At 41.0% G+C, this 17,284-nt stretch overlaps 1 protein-coding gene and 1 long non-coding RNA gene across 7 annotated transcripts in view; one reads left to right on the top strand and one right to left on the bottom strand.

Moving 5' to 3' along the window:
- Zfp800 (zinc finger protein 800) overlaps nucleotides 1–17,284 on the top strand; it is a 213,530-nt gene that overhangs the window by 190,339 nt on the left and 5,907 nt on the right. The gene's annotated exons all lie outside the window — the stretch shown is intronic.
- Nucleotides 273–17,231, bottom strand: LOC120102248 (uncharacterized). The gene is made up of 2 exons (XR_005503498.2): nucleotides 17,192–17,231; nucleotides 273–16,275 (listed from the first exon to the last, which is right to left on the bottom strand). It is a non-coding gene; the product is annotated as an uncharacterized LOC120102248 (long non-coding RNA).

Genomic DNA, 17,284 nt, shown 5'->3' with positions numbered 1-17,284 from the left:
AATAATTGAGATTCTTGTTGGCTAGTAAGGTGCCTTGGTAGCCCTGAACTCAAATCTATGTGTTAACTTTGACTGGTAGCTTTGATTTAGGATGGGACTAGAAAAGGAAGGAATACCTCTAAGAGAAATAGGAATGAAGCAGTAGGCACAGTTGCACAAGAAATTGAATTACAGGGTCAGGTGAGAGTTGGGGGATTTAGGGAAAGCTTTCTCTAATTTTTTTATTTAGAGATACTTAGAGAAATAGGAGTCTCTGTAGGAGAATTGTTTCCTTCTTTTTTTTTTTTTTGCTTATTAATATATGGAGTTCTGTGGTATGCTGCCCACTGGGCATCCATGGGTTCATGTTGAGAATGTCTGATGATTATCTTTTCTGTGGGCAAGGTTCAGGGTGTGAGATAGGCCAGCGGGTCGCCACTTTTTCATAAAGCATCTTCATATTTTCCAATTGTCATTTCTGGGCATGACCACCTTGACTAATCAACATTTATTCAATGGAATGCTAAGAAAGTCAGTTCATTTACCACAAAAATTGTCACACAAACATTTATTTTTTTTTTCTTTTCTTTTTTTCGGAGCTGGGGACCGAACCCAGGGCCTTGTGCTTCCTAGGTAAGCGCTCTACCACTGAGCTAAATCCCCAGCCCGTCACACAAACATTTATGCACACACAGAATGAGGAGCTTTTAAACGAGATCAGTTTGTTTCTTATAAAGACTCTGGTGCTCTTGTTAATATTGAAGTATGGAATTTGTAATGAAGAGTTAATTTTTGTGTGTGCACATGTGTGCACACAGATATGTGTGTACCTACTTGTGCACATACATATGCAGTCCAGAGGTTGACGTCAGGTGTCCTGCATGATTGCCTTCTACTTTTATGTTTCGGACAGGTATTTCACAGAAGCTGGCTCTTACTGCTTGTTTAGACTGAAGCTAGCTTGGAGGAATCTACCTGTTTTTCCCAAATTCCCATCCCTGTACGAGAGTTGCATACACAGGCTCCCATGCCTAACTTTTTATGTAGATGCTGGGGATCCAAATCCAGGTCCTCACAATAGGCTCTTTACTCCTTTCCTCAGACCTAAGTTGTTAACTTTTAAGGTTTATCATTCTTTCTGAGCTCCTCTCTCTAGGCTAGGTAACTAGGGTTCGTTAACATTATACCTAAACCACAGATACTATAAAATAGTTTGAGAATGAGAAGGCTTGGATTGCTGGCTACCACCTAGCTTGTCTAGTATCTAAAAGTTGGTGTGTGAGTACATGTGCTCAAAAAGCAGCTGTTAGGATCTTTCATCCCCCCCCCCCCCTTTTTTGGTTGCAAATACATAATTTTGTTTAACTTGTATCTGGTAGGCGGAGGAGGTTTTTCTGAAAGTTTTATGTGAGGAACGTAAGGGAGACAGAAGTGGCCAGGCCTTGTGGAAATCCCATCACTTTGGCTTCACTAGATTTTCACTAGGTAGGCGATATGAAATCTAAGGGGGAAATCGAGGCAACTCTAGTGATTGGGTATTGCTGTCTTGGCGACAAGATGTATTGTTTCTCTTCTAGCTCTTTTAAGACTACTTTAAAAAGATATCTCACTGTCTTCTCAATATAGTTGGAGACTACTTCCATCAATTATACTCCCTGCCTTTCCTGTTACTTTTATCTGCTTTCCTTCCCCCATGTAGCTTAGGTTCAGGCTCTTAAGGGAAAATATGATTAACTGAATTGGGTATATTTGAGCAAATTTCTCTTTCATGCTAGGCGTCAGAGCTTGCTGGCGTGTCTGTCGTGTAGTAGTCTTTGGGCAGGTTTTCTCTGCTGGTCCTGCCATGTGGTTACTCCGGGAAAGTCAGGTGCCTAATATACTTGCTCTTCTTCCCCTCATTTAAGAGTCCAAGAACACCAGTGACTCTTGTAGTGATCAGTGAAGTTGGTATCAAGTAACTGCTGAAGGACTTTCTAGCACCTAGTTTCTGGTTATCTTGCTTGGCCATATGTTGTTTGTGGCCTTTTGAGGGGGCATTACTCTAACTGTTTAATGTAAAGTCAGATGTAACATCTAAGATAAAGCCAAGATACACAGCAGTTTATTAAGTTAGAGCAAACCGTTATTTTATGGGCCTTTAATTTGTATTGGAGCTTGATGCCTTTTTTGGCAGAACCATTTAATAGTTTAATAGTTTCTTAACTGTTAGTATCTTATTCAACAATGTATAGTTCTAAGTCATGAAATTCAGGGAAGCACTCCCTCCATTCCTCTATCTCTCTTTTCCCTATCCCTCTCTTTTTCTACCCATCTTCTCCACTCCTTTTTCCTGGTGAACATTAGGCTGTGGCTATAAGAACAACTTATAGGCAAGTGCTGCCAGTGCTTTGTGCTATAGGAGATTGTTAAAAGAAGGGAGGAACAGAACAGGACATCAGTTTCAGGTTTACCAGTAGTCCACAGTCTATCCTGGCTTTGGGTTCATTGTCTAATGAGCATAGCCTTTAATCATGAGTTGCTATTTAGGTCTGTTACTATGGCTTGTACCTATATTCTCTGTGTGGGTCTCACAGTTGTGACATTGCTATTAAGTAGTGCTTGCAATTTCAAACTTACAGAAGTGCTATATTGACTATTGCTCTGTAACTAATTGCATATTGTACAAATATGCTTTTAATGATCTTTGATAAATTTTAATTGACCTTTAATGCATACCCACTGAATTTTATAAAATGCAACTCATCTTTTCAATAAATTATCATCCTTTCCAACTCACCTTTCTTTTCTGTATTCCCTGTTGAATAGTTCTCATATATGCCCTTCCAGTTACCTGGCTAATCAGAATTGTGGAAAGTATCTTGATATTTTCCCTACACTCTTGCTGATCAGTGTGTATCCTCCTTCTGAAAGTTTCATGTTTGACTCCTGCTATTGCTTCCATTAGTATTTCAGTATAGATCTTGTCTCTAACATTCCCTTTCGTAACAGTCTTTTAACCAACCTTGTTCCCTCGCTTTCCTCCCTTTCCTCCATGCTGTTGCCAGAGCTGATTTCCTATGTTCATTATGTGACTAATTTACTCATTTTTCAAGAATCAGCTTAAATGTTGCTTGTCAATAAGACATGTTTTAAATTTTCTTCCCTTTAGGACATTATTTAGTTTTATATTTTTCTTACAAAGATATTCTTCCTGATTATTCACCTTAGCAATGAGAGTTGCCTGTCTTCTTCCTACCTGAAAACCAGCATCTCATTCTTCTCTTAGCCTGCCCTCTTCTTTCAGCCCCTACCATTTCAGTTCTGCCCTACCTTTCCTGACCTCTGTCCTCTCTTGACTTAGATCACCTGTGTCATGTCTGCAGCAGCATAGTGATGAAGGTGATAACCGTCTTAACCAACCATTTTGTGCTTACATGGTGGGTCACCTCAGGTGGAGCAAGAGGCTTTCTGGAGTGGAAAGCCTGAGTCACTCACACTCATACAAGGAACTGTAGACTCATTTGAAGTTTCCCTTGTATTACCTCCCATCTCTACTGAGGACCTGCTCTCCCTGTCTCCATGGCAGTTGTCGCTGTCCCTTCAGGATATCAGTCCCACTTTACATTTTTTCCCTTTTAGCAGTTATTTCAGTGTTATTTTATGGTGAGGTCTCCCTAACTAGGAAGACCATTTAAGAGAAGCATATCCATTTGTCCTGTGTCTTCATGCCCAGCACAGCATCCACTACACAATATGTAACCAGTAAATAGTATTTGCTTAGGAAATGAGTTTTGAGTAGAGTCTGTCAGTTTAGTGTTCTCTAAAACTTCTCTAGAAATATTCCATGGCCATTTCTTTATTGAGAGACTCTCACTGTTAATCTGTATTTATGACTTAATTTAGACTCAAAACACATTTGCATACTTGGGTTACATGGCTTTTATGACAATTCTTACTTTCAAAGTACAAGAGGAGTTTGGTTCTTAAAGGAGTTCTGTGAGGCCGGGTTCTTGGGTTATGTTAGTGGGTGGTTGTTCAGCCAGAATATGAACTTGAATTGCCTATGGAAATCTGAAACTGGGTAAAGGTGTCTGGGCTGGGCTGTCTCCTTGTGTATAGACTGTAGTTTCTGGTGGTGGCAGCTAACCCTATGGACAGGTTATGTCTTGTCTGAACTGCTTGAGACCTGAATTATCTCAGATTTGGGATGGTTTTGAATTTCGGATATTTACATATAAACTAATAGGATACCTGATAAGATCTAACATGAAAAGTGAAGTTCATTTTTGTTTTGTAGACACTCCACATACAGTCTGAAGGTTTTACTTAGTATCTTTAATGTGGCTGCACTTGATTATGAGCTACCATACAAGGTCAGGTTGGGAATTTCCTATTTGTGTTGTCATTGGCATTCAAAAAGTTTCAGACTTCAGAATTTTGGATCAGTATGCCTGTTACATGTTTAAAAATGTGTGACCTTCCTGTCATGTGTCATAGCCTTAGATCCTTTAGCTTCCTGTCATCAACTCCAGTGAAATTGAGTTCTTTTAAATTCTTATCAGCACAGATCATTTAGTTATTTCAAGACTATGAAACTGTCTACTTCTATAGTGAATACATCAAAAGACCTGGAAGTAAAACCAAAACCGAGTTTTGTTTGGGGCTGTGATGCGTGAGAGGAAGTTTACCAATATGACTGCAGGACAGTGGGGGTTGTAGGGTGGTGCATGGGTGGTGTCCTAGGCATGTAGTCAAGCAGGTGTTTGCTAGGCCCATTAGCCCAGATTCCTGACTGAATCACACTTTTGTATCACATATTAATGAAAGAGTTTGTTACTTGTGAGACAAGTTGTATCTGAAGTTTGGTATTTATGTCCCTTTTAGAGATTAAAAATGTGTTTAAACTTTAATGAGTAGAAAATGAAAGAAATGTTAAAATAACAGTGGAGAAGTTAGTATTTCAGTCATAAGTGAATTAAACGTTTTTATGTTGATTTTTAGACAAGGTCTTGTAATATAGCTCAGACAAGTGTGGAACTTACTGTGTGACTTGAACACAAATCCTCCTGCCTCAGTCTTTCCCATGCTGGTATTATATTAATATGTCTTGATTAAATATCCCCCAACCCCCACATAGCACTTGTTCAGCTATCAAATGCCTAAGAACTTCATGGACTATGCGTTCTGCAGCTCCCGCTGTTCTGTCACTCATCTGCATACTGTTCTGTATCATCCATTCTATAGACATTTGAGCTCAGCTTTGTGTGTGCGTGGCTTGGGTGCTAGGAAACAGGTTTGCTTTCAACTGTTGTGGGAGGAGTGCACTGTAAGGACACAGAGGTGTGTTCTTAAGGCACACAGGGGGGGCAAGCCACTTCTAATTCCTAAGTTCATCCTTGAGTTTTGAAAGTTAGGCACAAAAAATTCCCAGATAGATTCAGAGACTAGAAACATTAGATTAAGGGAAGGAGTATGAGATTAGACAGTGGACCCAGTAAATACTTTGAATTATATTTTCAAGATTAGGAGTAACCACTGAAGAATTTTAAATGGGTTTTCTCATATGTTTCTGAGGAGACATATATGGAGTAAAAAGGTGTGAATGGTGGAAAAATTAATTAGGAACCAACATCAGCTTGTAAGAGTGACAGAGCTGAAATTCATGTAAATGGCAGAATTTACATGATATCATAAGACTAGAGAAGGCTGCCAACACAATTTCAGGAGTAGAATTTTCTGGACAATGGAGATAAGAAATGAATAATTCCAGTTTCAGGCATTCTAGTTGGGCAGAATTCTCCAAGGTAGGGAATTGAGGAGAAGGAGAGTGAATGAATTAACTTTTAGATGTGTTGAGTTTGAGGTGCTCGCCCCACATCTAAGTAGAAATACTCAACAGGAGAAGAACATTCAGGTTCAGCAGTCAGGAGAAAAACTGCCCTTGGTAGCCATTTAAGAACTGTTAGTATTGATGCAGATGTGGAAGCCACAGGGTTTAAAGCAGTCACCAGACAGAACGATAGAGTCAATGTAACTACTACTTCTTGCACTCTTTTGGTTTATTTGGTAATTTAGGGTAATGCCTAGGTTTTATGTTTCTATTTCAATGGCGCATTTGAGAAATGGTGTCTGGCTTGCACTGGTTTTCTGTGGCTTTGCCTCTCCTTAAGTAACAGAGCATTTGATATTACCTCAGAAGTGGCACATGAGTTGTAATAACATGAGGAAATGGGACTTCATTGATGTGTTTTACTTACTCAGAAAGCATCTGAGATAAATCTGTGATAATTTAAAAGACATCTTTTCTTTTTGTTTTTTTGATTTTTAGAGAATTATTTATTTTATGTATTTTATGTAGCTGTCTTCAGACACACCAGAAGAGGGCATCAGATCCCATTACAGATGGTGGTGAGCCACCATGTGGTTGCTGGGAATTGAACTCAGGAACTTTGGAAGAACAATCAGTGCTCTTAATCACTGAGCCATCACTCTAGCCCTAACACATCAATCTTTTAAAGATAAATATTTTATTTTTGGACAAAACAATTTGTTAGTGTTCTTGGAGTGAACAGGATTTTCTTTTGTTGAGTCCCATAGTTTCGAAGTGAAGGCATTCTTTTTGAACAGTCGCTATGCCTCTGACCAGACAGGAATGGCCTGTGTTTTAATTCAGACAGCATAAAGTAGGGGCCAGGGCACAGGGACCTAAATTTGAATCTCAGCACCCATGCAGGCAAAGCTGGGAGCAGCTGAATGTACCTGTAACCCCAGGATCTTGGAGATAGCTAGATTCATTCCAGAAGCTGCCAGCCAGTCTAGCTGATATAGCAACCGAGGGAGATGCTTGATGTCCTCCTCTGGTCACTGCATGGGCATGAATGGGCACATGCCCCTATACACTCATGTTCACGTACGACATACACCATACATAAAAAGTCAATATACCCTAAAAAGTAGGGTATAGTCCATGTGATTAACTTAATTAAGCATCCTTAGCCAGAGTATAAGGGAGAAAAGATGCTATTAAAGGCCACATGATTTAAGTGTGTTAGTTTTAGGTTTCAGAGCTGCAGCTTTTGGGCTGGTGAATTCTTTTTTTATATACTTTTTTTTCCTCCATCTTTATTAAATTGGGTATTTCTTACTTACATTTCAATTGTTATTCCCTTTCCCGGTTTCCGGGCCAACATCCCCCTAGCTCCTTCCCCTCCCCTTCTATATTGCTGTTCCCCTCCCCATCCTCCCCCCATTACCACCCTCCCCCCCAACAATCTAGTTCACTGGGGGTTCAGTCTTAGCAGGACCCAGGGCTTCCCCTTCCACTGGTGATCTTACTAGGATATTCATTGCTACCTATGAGGTCAGAGTCCAGGGTCACCAGGGTCAGTCCATGTATAGTCTTTGGGTAGTGGCTTAGTCCCTGGCAGCTCTGGTTGCTTGGCATTGTTGTTCATAAGGGGTCTCGAGCCCCTTCAGCTCTTCTAGTCCTTTATCTGATTCCTTCAACGGGGGTCCCATTCTCAGTTCAGTGGTTTAATGATGGCATTCGCCTATGTATTTGCCGTATTCTGACTGTGTCTCTCAGGAGAGATCTACATCCGGTTCCTGTCAGCCTGCGCTTCTTTGCTTCATCCATCTTATCTAGTTTGGTGGCTGTATATGTATGGGCCACATGTGGGGCAGGCTCTGAATGGGTGTTCCTTCTGCCTCTGTTTTAATCTTTGCCTCTCTATTCCCTGCCAAGGGTATTCTTGTTCCCCTTTTAAAGAAGGACTGAAGCATTCACATTTTGATCATCCGTCTTGAGTTTCATTTGTTCTAGGCATCTAGGGTAATTCAAGCATTTGGGCTAATAGCCACTTATCAATGAGTGCATACCATGTGTGTATTTCTGTGATTGGGTTAGCTCACTCAGGATGATATTTTCCAGTTCCAACCATTTGCCTACGAATTTCATAAAGTCATTGTTTTTGATAGCTGAGTAATATTCCATTGTGTAGATGTACCACATTTTCTGTATCCATTCCTCTGTTGAAGGGCATCTGGGTTCTTTCCAGCTTCTGGCTACTATAAATAAGGCTGCGATGAACATAGTGGAGCACATGTCTTTTTTATATGTTGGAGCATCTTTTGGGTATATGCCCAAGAGAGGTATAGCTGGATCCTCAGGCAGTTCAATGTCCAATTTTCTGAGGAACCTCCAGACTGATTTCCAGAATGGTTGTACCAGTCTGCAATCCCACCAACAATGGAGGAGTGTTCCTCTTTCTCCGCACCCTCGCCAGCATCTGCTGTCACCTGAGTTTTTTATCTTAGCCATTCTCACTGGTGTGAGGTGAAATCTCAGGGTTGTTTTGATTTGCATTTCCCTTATGACTAAAGATGTTGAACATTTCTTTTGGTTCTTCTCAGCCATTCGGCATTCCTCAGATGTGAGTTCTTTCTTTAGCTCTGAACCCCATTTTTAATAGGATTATTTGTCTCCTTGCTGTCTAACTTTGTGAGTTCTTTGTATGTTTTGGATATGAGCCCTCTATCAGTTGTAGGATTGGTAAAGATCTTTTCCCAGTCTGTTGGTTGCCGTTTTGTCCTAACCACAGTGTCCTTTGCCTTACAGAAGCTTTGTAGTTTTATGAGATCCCATGTTAGAACATTGTTATATACATTCTTCTGAACTTCACTGCTCTTTCATTGTTTTACCTGCCCGAAGGAAGAACCTAGCAATAGAACTTGCTTTGACTTCGGATCTGAGCCATCACCAGGGTTCAGATGAATGCTTTGTCCTGAGATGTGGAGACACTTGTTTACTGTACACCGAGGTGTCCTCAGGAAGGCTCACCAGGCAGCTTTTAGGAGGTCAGCACTACTTATCATTGAGCCCACACATTCAGTACAGAAATGTAAGTCTGCATACCCTTTGAGCTGTCCACTTTTGGGGACTGTCTTTTAAAATCTGATTTTAAAGGGAAGAATTCCCAGGAGACCACGTGTCCTCTCAGTAAAGTTTGGACAAGTCTGACCCTACAGCTTAAGCTCAACAATAGAATGCTGACAGACGTGAATTAGAAGGAGATAGAGTAAGCTATGCCTTTGTTCTTACAGGATCTATAGATGAATGGGGCGGGCTTTATCATTTTTTGTTCAAATTTCTTAAAAATAGTTTCTTTCCTCTTATGTTTTAACTGTGAACAAATCACTAAATATTAGAAGATCTGCCTTCCCATCAAACAATACAAAACAGACTGCTGCGTCACAGAATCGTAGTATAACGATTAGCTTTTACTAGTGTTTTAAACATTTATTTTTAATTTTGTAAACACGGATTCTGTCCCAACATGTAGTTTTCCACAAAGCAACCCATACTCCGGCATAGCACTAGGAGAGGGTTATATGTGTGCTAGCACACTTAGGTGTGTGAATAATAAAGACAGAGTAGAATTTTAGAATGTTTTCTCTGACTTAAGACCTTACTTGTTTAATGGAATTTTCATACATGTTGTTCTTTCTTGCCTATATGCCAACATTCAAGAGAGAGATTTTGCTTGAAAAGATGTTGCAAGACTTATCAGTATGTTATCAATAATAGCTCACCCATTACAAAGATTAATCAGTAGATTACAAAGATGCTTTCCCTCTTATCTTAATTTAGATGACTTTCTTGTAAAAACTCAGAGTTTATTTCATTCAGCAGGCCCAGGGCATAATTCTAAAGGAAAGCTGGCTCCCTTATTTCCTGGTTTTGTGCTTTTTGGGTGGAGCTGATTTCTGAGTTTGAAGGTTGTGACAGGAAATGATATGAGGTACCTGCAAGAAAACACTGGGAATGGTTGCCAGATGTTCTGTGTAACAATAACCTTTCTCATTCCCAGGACCCTGCCTACAAAAAAGGTTGCATCTAGGTGCATGCTGATCTTGTCGTTGAGCCTACTCACCCAGCTCCTTTAAAAATGGTTTATTTGTTTTTAGGTATAAGTTTATTTGTATTTAGGTATAAGTTTATTTGTATTTAGGTGTATGTGCTCAGGCACACATGCATGCACCTATCCGCAGAGGCTGGATGGTGTAGAATGCTCTGGAATTGGGGCTGCAGGTGGCTGTGAGCTAGCTGCTCAATGTGTGCAGCCCTGGGCCCCAAACTCAGATAGTCTGGAAGAGCAGCAAGTGCCTGTCAGCCATTTCTTCCGCCAGTCAGTCTGGACGTATTAGCAGCATGCCCTCCTTGCCGTGTATCTCATTCTCTAAAGAAGGTTTGGCAACTCAGTGTTCAAAAAAATAATTTTGAGCATTTCTAATGGACTTACTACTTAGAAGCAAGCCATAAAAGCCGACCTTACCAACTAACTGCCTTCTTTCATCGTCACCCTCCAACTCAAAGAGATTCCTGTTGATCTCCTCACTGTCCCTTTTCTGGTCATACAGACTTTAGAGCCTGCCCTCTGTAAATCTATCCCTGGTGGTTCTAGCCCACAGAGACTTCTTCCTCCAGTGAGGTTTCAACATCCACCCTTTCTACTCATTTTCACTTTTATTCTTTGTGATACTGCATTCATATTAATTTTTCTGTTCTCCTGAATCAAATCTAGCCCTTGAAGACCAAGGCTTTTAATCGGTTTAACGCAATGGCATATGAGGTTATCAGTGAACAAGTCACTAGGCCTGTTCCATTTCCCTTGTCCTGTAAGGAGCCAGCTGAGCTTTGGTTTCTTTATATGCCATTCCTCTTGGCCTCTCTGTATCCTTTTCTCTTTTGCTGTTTTCTCTTGGGGATATGGAAATCAAAGGGTTCATTTCAGCATTTTCTTATTTCAGGATCTACTTTTACACTGTCTTAGAAGTCTGCGTTCCTTCTCTGTGTGTCCATCTGAGATTTGTTCATTTATTGGGATGTGTATGGGAGGCAGTAGTTTGGTTGTTAACTAGAATCGCGCTTGGTACAGAACAGAAAGACGAGAAACTCTGTCAAGCTTGGAAACCTGGATTTTGTTCCAAATTCTTGATGACACTGCTGTTCACAGCCTTCATGAAACCTGCAGGCAGAAGTGTAAATAACTGCGATGTCAGCTGCTACAGTGCAGGGCTTATGGTTTTCTTTTGCCAGCTGGCTTTTTATTTACACCTGTTGAGCCATAATTCTGTTGAAATGGAGATGGAGAGACTTAGTGTAACTGCCTTTCAAAATGGAGAAAAACGATTGGCCAGGTCATGTGTAGTCACTGAGGAACTGAACAAAGCTGTCTCATAAGGATTGTTTGCAGAACGTGGTGCTGTGGTCTTCTAGTTTTCTCTCTACTACATCCCCTTTTCTTTTGGACTTCCCTAGAGGTAGGCAGTTACCAGTGTCTTGGGCTTTTAAGACACTTGGGCTGTTTTATGTATATGCAATCATATACATTTATACGTTACCCTAATGCAAATTGCAGCATATCATTCATGGTTTTGGTATCTTTAAAAAGTGTCTTCAATAATATATCAAAGTTGTAGAATCCAGGTATTTTTATGTTTTCATCCAGGAACTTCTACGTATGTATCACTTAGGCAACTGCTTTTTGTTAACCCAAATGGGCAGATTTTTAAAATAATCCCTATTTCCTGTATATCATATGGAATAACCTTCTGTTTAATATAGTATACTGTTCACATTTCTTTTAGAGAGAAACGTCCATGGACATTGATATTTCTTAATGAATCATGCTGATGTTAAAAATTATTTAGAGAAATTTACACAGCAGCAATTACTGCTAGTTACCAAAGAGAGAAATTAGAACATTTGCTTTTCTTTTTAAAGAAGAAAAGAAAGCAGAAAGCAGGGGGTGCATCTTAGTGGTGCAGCACTTGCTTAAAGTAATTTAGGCCCTGTTCAGAACAAAATAACAACAGAACAAAAACTGAGAAGGAAATGACAGGAGTTTTAAGGAAATTCATTTCCTTTTAGATTTTTATAATAGTCTAAGTGGTAATGTACAAACGGTCACTCTTAGGGCCAGTGAGAAGCAACCCTACTATAAATACTAAGCCGTGTGTGTGTGTGTGTGTGTGTGTGTGTGTGTGTGTGTGTGTGTGTGTGTGTGTGTGTGTGTGCGTTCGTGCGTGCGTTTTCGGGAGGTAAATGCAGGTATTTGTGTGGATATGTTTATGTGGAAGCACGTATGTGGAAGATGGAGGTTGACACTGCCTGTTTGTCCAAACTGCTCTCCACTTTGTTGTTTAGAGGGATTTTCCCTCAATTTGGAGTTATCACTGGCTGGAGTGGTGGGCTAGCTGGCTGGCCTAGCTGGGGAGCTCCAGGGATCCTCTTATTTCCAGCCTCCTATGGCTGCTGGGAATCCTAACACAGCCTTCACAGGCCATCCGGTGTGGGCTCCTCTAGCCTCACAAGTACTATTCACTGTGTGTGAATGCCCAGTGCCACTTCTTCAGTTTACATTGGGAAGTCGAGGTAGAGTGGCTTCTCCTAGTCTATACATTTTCCCCAGGTAGGCAAACGTGGGAGAGCAAATTACAATCAGAGTTTCTTTTCTTTTCCTTTAAAAAAATACTTTTCCATTTATTGAAACCAGATTTTGTTCATATATTCTGATTATAGTTTCTCCTCTCTACTCCTTGCAGTTTCTCCCAATTCCTCTTCTATCCAGATCCACCCCCTTTCTGTCTCTCATTGGAAAACAAAATGGCTTATAAGGAGGGATAATAATAAAACAAGATATAATAAAATAAGATAAAAATAAAAACAGTACACTGGAATCTGACAGAAGAAACAAACAAGGAAAAGAACCCAAGAGAAGGCACAAAAATACAGATACAGATGTAGAGACCCCCTCATCTGCACACTCAGGAGTCCCATAAAAATACAGTGCTAGAAGCCACAATATGTATGAAACCCGCAGGGTAAAAAGGGAGAAAAAAAATGAAGAGTGAAATAAAAAACGGAAGGAGAGAAACCCCCCTGCTATGACATTGAGACCAGATACCTTCAGAGAGGCCTCTGAGTTGTTCTCTGTTGGGCACACAGCCTACCCTGAAAGATAGTTTGCCCAGTGAGACTCCCTTGGCAAAAAACTAAATTTTCATTTGCAAGTGACTATCAGTTGGAGACATCTTCCGGAATCAGGCATGTACCTGCTTCTCCTTTCAGCTCTAGGACCCCATCTGATTCAGACCCAAGTAGGCCCTGTGCACGCTGCCTCAGTCTGAGCCCATGTGTACTTTAGAGGGGGCCCGAGCCCCGAGCCCCGAGCCCCTAGGGAGAGACTGGAAAGAGTCATCCCATTAGGACTGAGGGTTCTGCCTCTCTGTGTAAGTCTGGCTGTGCTCTCTGTACTTGCTCCACTGCATTAGGGGGAAGCTGCCCTGAGATGGCCCAGCCGGGTCTGAGTAGAGCAGAGTGACACCAGGAGCCATTTTATTGCCACAGGGCTCTGCTTTGCTTTGCTTTGATTTTACCGTAGGCCCCTGGGCTGTGCAGACGTAGGTTCTTGGTTACACAAGCAGTGTTGGGTATGCATTCCACCTCATGGAGTTGGTCTTCAGGTAAATAACGATTGGTAGTGTAAGCCGAGGGTCTCAGTCACCAGTCAGCCTAGTGCTACGTCTTTTCACAGGAACACGACTGTTACTCCGGCAAACCTTCCAGCACACTAGGCCACGCACAATGAATACTTCTGTTTTCCTGAATTCTTTACGTACGGAGGTGCAGACCTCGCTGGGCACGGTGTGTTTAAAAACCAGAGTTCTGTTTTGTTTTTAAAAAGATGTATTTATTATATTACACTGTTGCTGTCTTCAGACACACCAGGAAAGGGTACTGGATCCCACTACAGATGGTTGTGAGCCACCATGTAGTTGCTGGGATTTGAACTCAGGACCTCTGGAAGCCATCTCACCAGCCCCCAAACCAGAGTTTTACAAAACTTAGTTTAATAAAAAAAAAATTGAGGTAATGTATATCAAAACACTTAGCTTGGTGCCTGTCACCATGCAAGTGAATGGTGACTACCAATGTCCCAAGCACCACTGGGTCTACCTCCCTTTGTTACCTGCAGGATGGAAGAGCACACACACACACACACACACACACACACACACACACACACAGAGAGAGAGAGAGAGAGAGAGCACGAGCAATTTTCATTCTCATTCTTTTCACTTGCTTCCTTAACTTATCCTTAATGTTGACTACCTGAATTAAGGCAATATTTCATTCTTCATTATTTTACATTTTATATTTAAGATATTTGTTATTTTAAAATTTTAGTTTCTTGTATCCAAATACTATATTCTCCAGTGTCTCCCATCTGTAATATTAATTTGTTGGGATACGTGGTCTTAACGTCACGCTTGACTTCATAATGTATTCGATTTGTGTCGTATTTGAGTAGATGCTACTTGTGACTTCCCCAGCTAACTGTGCTCATTTTTATTTCAAGCCTTGCTTGAATCCTCTCTTATTCAGTGGGAAGTTATTTTTAAAATGGTGGCAGTGTGTTCTAGTAGAGAGTTGGCCTAGTATTGGGAGATTATGATTGAAAATGAAGAGTAGAGGCACAATGTTGCTTAATCCAGCAGGCAGCAATGCCATTGCTGATGTGACAAACACAATGGGCAAATGAGAACTGGCTGTATGAATGTGAATACACAGAAGATGATTCAGGAGTCAGCCAGTCAGCCTGTCAGTGACAAACGCTGTAGTGTTCTCCCCACCCTTCTTCAGGGTGGGCTTGTCAGAGTGGGAAATGGTGGAGAGGTCACTATAGACTGTCCCCGACCTTGCAAAACTACCCATCAGTGTGCAATGGTCTCAGAGGGAGAACAGAAACAGAGCAGAAGAAGAGCAGGTCATTTCAGACTCCAGCAATCAGAAAGTGTGTGTGTGTGTGTGTGTGTGTGTGTGTGTGTAGAATAAGAACTGGGATGGTTGGTTGGAGGGGGAAACCTTTTTAATGAGTTAAGTGGTAAGAAGAACACACATGGGAAACAGTTGTTTTTGTTTGTTTTCTTTTTAAAAGGAAATTAGAGTTAAATATTTTAGCTCAACTTTCTAAAATATGGTCCATGAAAGAAAACATGGCCTTTCAATACCTCGGAAAAAGCAGGCGGTGGTGATGCTTTTCTTTAGCACGCAACTTCTGATACCTGTTTCCGTGCTGTTTAGTATTTAGTATCAGTAAATAAATCCATCTCAGACCTGTGGGAATCAGAAAGACTGTGGGCATTTTCAGATACGCTTATCTCTGCTCTAGCCTTCAGTCCCACTTACATAACTACTCCAATGGAAGGGAGAAGACATAGCTGCAAAGGGAAGGCAGATGGTGCACCTGTGATATCGGGCACATAGCATGGGGTTCCGGTTTGTTGAGCAAAGGACTGCGCACATTATTGGACCTCATTACTTTGCATATCAGCAGCAGCCACTGTCTTTCCCAGAGGAGTTGCCGAAAAAACAGGACAGAATACATTTTCTCTGTACCACACAGAAAATTTCTGACTTAGCAGCATGCTTATTTGAACTTGATGGGAGAGGATATAATGTGCATATATTCTAATATGAGTCTTGGAGGAATTTGGTGTCACCTTGCAAAAACATTGTGTGGACTTGTTGCCTCAGAGAGAATGGCCCAATGGACTATAAAGATGAAGGACATATTGGCCAACAAGGTTTTGAAAGTATTTTGTGTGAAAATGGGTACCTGATGGGGTGTATAATTTCTCATCCAGTGTGACTGAAGCCTTTATGAGAAAACATTATGTGAGAGAGAGAGCCACACAAGGAAACCCCATGGGGAAAAAGAGGTAAAAATGGAGTAGGCCACTGCAACCTAGGAAAGCCTGCATGACTAACTTGCCAGAGGAGAAAGAGGCAGGAGAGTTTCCTTCTTTGGTGGCTTCTGAATGAACTGTGCCTTCCCACACAACTTTCAGACCTCCAGACTCTAGAACTAGGAGCAATAAATTCCTCATATTAAAAAGAAAAAAAAAGATGAAGGACATTTTGCTGTGATAAAGGCCGGATCAGATTTAATTAATAAATCAAATCTCATCAAGAGTTACTACCGAGCAGTTAAAACTTTGTAATTTGCAGGGTACCCCCAGCCTCTGCCCCAGGAAGCATCAGCTATCTACTTAAGAAAAGTGGCAATGCAGGGGAGGCATGTTTGTCCTTACATGTTTACGTTCAGGAAGTCAGCTTCTAGGCTGGTTCTGCACAAGCTCTGGAAGGTGACCACATCTTTAGGCAGAGTCTCGGACGAGTCTTTGGCTCTCCTCAAAGGTTAACAACTACTTACCCATCTAGTGTGCAGACGGTGGGATGCTTTTATGTGTCTGGGCAGAGGGATGACAGGAAATGAAAAAGCACATTTGAAAACTGTGAGAAGCAAGGCCCTGGCCCGTGTGCAGTGACACGGATTCGGGTTAGCCTGGGGCTCTGACTCATCCTAAGAGTGGGAAAGCAATTTTCTAGATGGTCCTTCTCAGAGAGAGGAACCTTATGTTATTTAATTGTCTAAGGAAGGCCCCTAAGTCATAATGCACATTCCAAAATATTAAATTGAAACCAGGCCTGGCAAGATGGCTCTGGATAAAGGTGCTTGCTACTGAGCCTGACAGCCTGAGTTCAGTCCTCCGAGCCCAGTGGTGGCCGGAGAGAAGCAACTCCCATAAGTTGTTATTCAACCTTCACATGCCCTGGAATATATACATACAGGAAACATTCCTTAAAGATTAAAAGGTAACTAACTTGAATCACTTGATGATGGTTAGACTTTTTAAGAGTTGGTGTTTTTAACAAAAGCTCCTACAGCCTTTATTTTGCTCAAGAAGTAAGTTAACAAGTGTTTGGTTTCTTAGGATTTGTTCACTTTGTAAATTTTATTTCTGGCATGTGATATTTTTTTTTAACGTTGTACCTCTGGATATGATGATTCTTTCCAAAACCTTCAGAAGGCAGGAAACTGGCAGTGTGGTATGATTAATGATGTTATCAACTTAAGCAACAAGGCACATTCCCACAAACACCCAATCTTTGATTTGTTTATTACTGAATAAAAGCCATCTGACCACCGAGACTTACATTACAGTGGATTTTCTATCTAATAACAAAGCCCTGGCACTTGTCTATGTTATTGTCCCATGTGCAGATTCCTGGAATAACTTAGCAAAATAGATTCTCTGAGTATTAACTTAAAATTTAAAATGCATTCATGGGGCTGGGGATTTAGCTCAGTGGTAGAGCGCTTACCTAGGAAGCACAAGGCCCTGGGTTCGGTCCCCAGCTCTGGAAAAAAAAAATGCATTCATTATAACTGAAAGACCAAAGTAATATTTTAGTTTT

The sequence above is a fragment of the Rattus norvegicus genome, chromosome 4, assembly GCF_036323735.1.
Source record: "Rattus norvegicus strain BN/NHsdMcwi chromosome 4, GRCr8, whole genome shotgun sequence".
Taxonomy (NCBI): domain Eukaryota; kingdom Metazoa; phylum Chordata; class Mammalia; order Rodentia; family Muridae; genus Rattus; species Rattus norvegicus.
The sequence above is the reverse complement of the archived record's forward strand: the minus strand, read 5'-3'. Positions and strand labels throughout refer to the sequence as shown.